This window comes from Peromyscus leucopus, chromosome 11, assembly GCF_004664715.2.
Source record: "Peromyscus leucopus breed LL Stock chromosome 11, UCI_PerLeu_2.1, whole genome shotgun sequence".
Taxonomy (NCBI): domain Eukaryota; kingdom Metazoa; phylum Chordata; class Mammalia; order Rodentia; family Cricetidae; genus Peromyscus; species Peromyscus leucopus.
In genome coordinates, this window is record NC_051072.1 from 6,289,662 (window position 1) to 6,296,088 (window position 6,427).

The 6,427-nt window shown below is 41.6% G+C and overlaps 1 long non-coding RNA gene across 1 annotated transcript; it reads right to left on the reverse strand.

The window, feature by feature from the left end:
- Window positions 1-3,836: 3,836 nt before the first annotated feature.
- On the reverse strand, window positions 3,837-5,638 carry LOC119088750. Its single transcript, XR_005092470.1, has 3 exons — window positions 5,468-5,638; window positions 4,670-4,802; window positions 3,837-4,350 (listed from the first exon to the last, which is right to left on the reverse strand). It is a non-coding gene; the product is annotated as an uncharacterized LOC119088750 (long non-coding RNA).
- Window positions 5,639-6,427: the final 789 nt, after the last annotated feature.

A 6,427-nucleotide genomic window follows, 5' to 3' on the forward strand; every position in this document is an offset into this window, starting at 1 on the left:
CTGTGACTGGCTGAGTAACATTCCAGGTACAGAGGGGTCTGTGTCATCCCAGAATCCCTGAAGACTTTGGTTAAATGGCAAAAGAGAATTCAAGTACAGGTAAGACTGATGGATCGGTACTCTGACCTTGAAGGAAGGCCATTCATCAGGCCTCTCCAGGTGGCCCTGGTGTGATGGGAAGGCCCATAAAGACAGAAGCAGGAACAAGAGTTCCTGCGTCAGTGGACACTGTGAGCTATGGAAGCATCACTAGCTTTGAAGATAGAGGAAGAGGCAATGGGTGCTGGAATCTCTAAGAACTAGAAAAGAGCAGAAACATACTCCCCACGCCAGCCCCAGAAAGAACATGACTGTGCCAAACATCCTTGCTTCTATGGCCTGCATGATAGTCTCCTTAGTCTTTGAAGACAGCTCTGAAACCATCTAGGACCCTGTCCAGGCTGCGCTGTCAATTGGTCACTCTTGACAAGATTCTAAGTGCTTCTATTTTTATTTCTCAGGTTTGTGGGTTTTTCTGCAGGTCGGTTGATGGAGTAAAGACAGATAGTGTAATCTTCTCAGATGATAAGATACTTGATATAGCCTTGGAACTCAAATATGATAGACTCAGACTATGCCTCTTAATACTCACAGAATCTGCCTGCCTGCTCTGGGATTAATTGTGTTGTGACATGTAACACTTACACCTGTTTAGTTAAGAGCCTTCCTATTGCTAAAATGAAGAAAGTGGACAGTGCTGTGGATATCGCTCTATATAAATAAAACACTGATGGGCTGTCTTACAGTTCAGAGGTTTAGTCTATTATCATCATGGCAGGACTTCAGGCAGACATGGTGCTGGAGAAGGAGCTGAAAGATCTACATCTTGATCCACCGCCAGGACATAGCAGCAGGTAAGACATTGGTAAGCCACCATTGGTGTAGCTTGAGCATATGAGACTTCAAAGCTTGCCCCCACAATGGTACACTTTCTCCAACAAGGCCTCATCTACTCTAACAAGGCCATAGTCCTAATAGTGCAACTCCTTATAGGCCAAGTATTCAAATACATGAGTCAATGGGGCCATTCCTATTCAAACTACCACACTTCACACTCTGGCCACTGTTGTGGAATATTATTTTAACATGTGTTACATTTGTTTATGCTGTGGAACATTTGTTTAATAGTGCAAAGATGTAGTGCATTCTTTTTTTTTTTTGGTTTTTCGAGACAGGGTTTCTCTGTGTAGCTTTGCGCCTTTCCTGGAGCTCACTTGGTAGCCCAGGCTGGCCTCGAACTCACAGAGATCCGCCTGGCTCTGCCTCCCGAGTGCTGGGATTAAAGGCGTGCGCCACCAACGCCCGGCGTAGTGCATTCTTTTATGTTGCATTTGTTTAACTCTGTGAAGCTGTGTTACTTTGCCTGTCTAAAACACTTAATTGGTCTAATAAAGAGCTGAACAGCTGATAGCAAGGCAGGAGAAAGGATAGGCAGGGCTAGCAGGTAGAAAGGATAAATAGAAGGAGCAAGAAAAGGAGAGGAGGGTGCTAGGGGCCAGCCACACAGCCACACAGCCAGCCACAGAAAGATATACAGAAGTAAGAAAAGGAAAAAGCCCAGAGGCAAAAGGTAGATGGGATAATTTAAGTTAAAAGCTGGCTAGCATCAAGCCAAGCTAAGGCTGGGCATTCATAAGAAAGAATACACCCCCTTGTGAATTATTTGGGAGCTGGGTGGTGGGCCCCCCAAAAAGCCAAAAGAGTAAAGAGTAAATAACAAACAACTATAGGCCGCCCTAGGTTTGTAGCCATAACATAATGCAGAAATGCATTCAGTCCAACTTCAAGTCCCCATAGTCTGTCACAGTCTCAAATTTGCTTAAAAGTCCAAAATCCAGTCTCTTCTGAGATTCATGCAATCTCTTAACTGTAATCCCCTGTAAAATCCAAATGAAAATGCAGATCACATACTTCTAACCTATGGTGGCACAGGACAAATTTAGAATTCCAAAAGGGAGCATAGTGAGGAAATACTGGACCAAAGCAAGACTAAAAATCAGCTGGACAAACTCCAAACTGTATCTCTATGTCTGATTTCAAAATGCTCTTCAGATCATCAACTCCATTCATCTTTGTTGACTGCAACACACTTCTTTCTCTTAGGCTGGTTCCACTCCCTTAGCTCTTCCCAGCAGCTCTGGCATCTCGAAACTTTAGATTATCCAAGGCATTCTAGGCTTCACCTTCACAGCTTCACACAATGGCCTTTCTAGGCCTCCATGTAGGAACACCCCAGTACATGTCTGGTCTCAGCAGCTTTCCTTAGTTGTAGAGGGAGATTTCATAATCCCTTTCTTCTAGCCTTGACTCTAAAGCCAGAACCATGTGGCCAAAGCTGCCAAGTTCTGCTTATTGCTGGGGCTGGAACATGGCCCCCTCATTCAGTTACATCTTCATTAGCTTTCTATTTTAGATGGTTTCCCTCACTGCCTAAGCTTGGCTGTCTTGGAACTCTCTCTGTAGACCAGGTTAGCCTTGAACTCAGAGATCGGCCTGCCTCTGCCTCTGAAGTGCTGGAATTACAGCCACACCTGGCTTTGTGCTTTTCTTTAATTCCTTTTCACAAGTTGGATCTTGCCCTGAGGTCACCACTTCCTTTATTCCTTTTAACATCAGACTTTTCTTTAATTTCTTTATCTCTGAGAACACAGGATTTATCCTCATTCCACTTCCTAGTGCCCCCTTTCTCCTTGAACTATACATTTTGTTGCTTATGCAGATTGATAAGGAAAAGGAACAAGTTAGTTAGGAGAAATACAAAATGTACAGTTCGAGGCGTTCTCCTAGCTCAGCTTGCTCCTTTTCCTTATCAATCTGTATAAGCATGAACACTAATAACCACATGACAAAGTCAATATGCTGTTGTGAGATTTCCTCTGCCAACTGAATTAATACAAAACTCTTCAATTTAGGCTCAGGCAGATTTTTTTCAGACAAGGGCATAAAACAGCCACATTCTTCACCAAAATATCACAAGAATAGTCTCTAAGCCACATACTAACATTCTTGATCAAGGTGCCTCTTGATTCAGGCACCCGCAGTTCAAATCACGCTCAGCACCACCGTCTCCCATGTTCCTACTAGGATGGCCCATTAAGCCCCACTCAAAGGGTTGAATTGCTTTTCGAGTCCAAACTTCAAGTCCATGTTTCTCCAAACAAAAGCATGGTCAGGCCTATCACAGCAATACCTCAGTCTCTGTCTTTAGGTTTTATTGCTGTGAAGAGACACCATAACCACAGCAACTCTTAGAAAGGAAACATTTAATTGGGGCTGGCTTATAGTTTCAGAGGTTTAGTCCATTATCATCATGGCAGGAAACATGGTGGCATTCACACAGACATGGTACTGGAGAAAGAGCTGAGAGTTCTACATCTTGATACACAGGCAGCAGGAAGAGAGTGGCTGAGATTTCAAAGCCTACCCCCACAGTGACACACTTCCCCCAGCAAGGCCACACCTACTCCATCAAGGTCACACCTCCTAAGAGCGCCACTCCCTATGGACCAAGCATTCAAACACATGAGTCTGGGGGCCATACCTGTCAAACCACCACTGGGGTAGGGGGATTGTAAACATTTAGTTAGCTCACTGAAGACCATCTTGTCCATTTCTCTACCTAACTGCATGGGTGGGATTGTGAAGGTCAGAGACATTACATAATTTTACACAGTTTTTTCTCTTTATTTATAGAACTTTAATATACAATTTCTTCCTTTCTTAAGATTCAATTTGTGTGTGCATGTGTGTTGTTGTGTGTGTGTGTGTGTGTGTGTGTGTGTGTACACATCATACAAGTGCCCATGGCAACCAGAAAAGGGCATTAGGTATCCTGGAGCAAGTGTTATAGTCTATTGTGAGCTGCCCCATTTTAGGTGGTGGGAAAGTATCTTAGGTCCTATGCAAGAGTAGCAAGCTCAGAGAACACATTTAACTGCTGAGGTACCTGTCTTCCTTACATACAGTTTCTCATTTTGAAGTGATAAATCTTACAGAATTATAAACAACATTTTATGGGAGTAGAATCGGCATACCTCTTAAACTTTGTTGACAGTAATGATCACATAGAATTATGTGTAAGGGAGTGGAATTTGCAGATTGGGTCCAAATTCCAGAGAATAAAAGATCAGATGCACAGTTGGCAATTTTCTTCATGTCCTCTAGAAACTAGTCCATTTCTTGAGAAATTGCATCAATCTGAAGCATGCTCAAGAATCTCATTCTGGCCACAAAGGGTTTCAGTTGAGTCGATCTTAATCCTTGAGTACATCCAGGATACAGGTCTGGGCTTCTACTGTCATAGATGATTTCCTAAAGAAAATAAATTGCCTAATGACTTGTTCAGGAATTCAGTAATAAAAACACTTCATTGATCATAAGTAATATGAGTTATATGTGTATGCAAGTATTCACCATGTTTTGGATGAGAAAATGACCCTAATAGAGGTAATGAGTCAGTTACATATGTTTGTTAAATAAATACATTAACAAGGTAGTATAGCAGATACTGTGTTTCTATGCAGGTGCTCACAAAATGTACATAAGTCAATCATGAATACCATAACATATAGAAGTGCTAGTAATAACAAAACTATAATAGAAGTGTCACTTTTAGAAAACTATAGCAGACCTTGGTTAGCCATTCACTTGCTTGTTCCTAAAGTATGGCAGCTCTTGGAGGATCTGTCCATGGTGCTGAAAAGGGTATGCCACAGATGTTCAAGGATGCTCTAAAACTGTGGTACACGTTTTCTTCTAGGCTTCTGTTTGGGGTGCCAACAATACAGATAAAGATTATTATTTGCTAGATATTGTTTCCTACTTAAAAATTTGAAGGGATTTAAGAATAACAGCTGTAGTGTTAGATTGTATGCTGATAAATTCAATTTTGTGATGTATATAATCCAGTAGATTTTAGTGAATTCATAAAGCTTTAGAACTGCCATTGCTATCTAATTTTAGAACATGTTAACTACCACAAAAAGTAATCTTATATCCATGAGTGATAACTCAGTATTATCTATCCCTGATTTATCCTGATCCTCTGGCAAGCATAGATCTACCTCCTATCTAATAGATCTGTCTATTCTGGATATTTCATGTAGGGAGGATCATTCAGTATGGCCTTTCATAACTGATTTCCTTTACAAATCAAGTTTCAGGGATTGTGTTTGCATTGACATGAATCAGTGCTTTACTGCTTTTAATGGACAGATCTCTTGTGTGACATACCATGTTTTATTGATCTGTTCAGCAGTTGGTGGGCAGTTGAGCGGCTTCCACTATTTGGTTGTTATTTCAAGTGTTTCCATGAATATCTGTGTGTAACTTCTCGTGTACATTGTTTTCAATATTTTAAAGTCTGTGCCTAGGAGCAGAATTGTTGGGTTGTATGATGCTTTTAACATCTAGAGGAACTTCCAAATACCTTTCTTTCCAAAACAGCTGTGTCGTTTTAGCTTTACAGTATCAGTGTATGAGGGCTTCCATTTTTCCACATCCTCACTGTGCTGGTTGGTTCCGTCAGCCTGGCACAACCTGTCATCACCTAGAAAGAGACAATTGGTGAGTCATCTTGAACAGCTGGTTCTAGGCATGTCTTTGGGGGATTGTCTTGACTGCCATTTGATGTATGAAGTCCCAGTCCACCGTGGGCTGCATTTCCCCCAGGTCAGGCCCTGAAATACATGTATAAGTGAGAATAAGGCCGGCAGGCAGATAGAGCAGACTGCAGGGGTGCATCCATTTCTTTCTACTCTTGACTGTGGAAGTGATGGTGACAGATGTGGACAGACGCTGTCTCATCTGTCTCAAGCTCCCACCTCTGAATTTCCCTGCAGTGATAGGCTGTAATTATAAGCCAGATAAACCCTATGCCCCCCATGTTCCTTTTGATTTGGGTGCTTTTAATTACAGCAGCAGAAAGGAAGCTGCACACACCCACACTTGTGACTGTCTCCTTTAGACAGCCTAACAAGTGTAAAGGTGTATCTCGTCTTGGTTCTGATTTTACTTGCATTTCCCTAATGACTAGGATTCTGAATACTTTTTCTTGTATTTATTGGCCATTTGTTATTTTTCTGGTGAAATGTCTGTTCTGCCCCTTTACTCATTTTTTTAAAACTTTTTTTTTTTTTTATTGTTGAAGTGAAAACATTATTAACGTAGTCTGGATACACCTTCTTATCAGATACAGATTTTCTACCATTTTATGGGTTGTCTTTCTACTCTTTCGTGGCATGAAAGCTACTTTTTAGGATCCTTCTTGACTTTTTCCAAATGTCTACTCCCTCGACAACTGTTCAAGAGTTCATTAATAGAATGGAGGAATAATTTCAGGGCTGAGGAGGTGGTTCACTCAGTATGGCGTTTGCTCTGAAAGAATGAG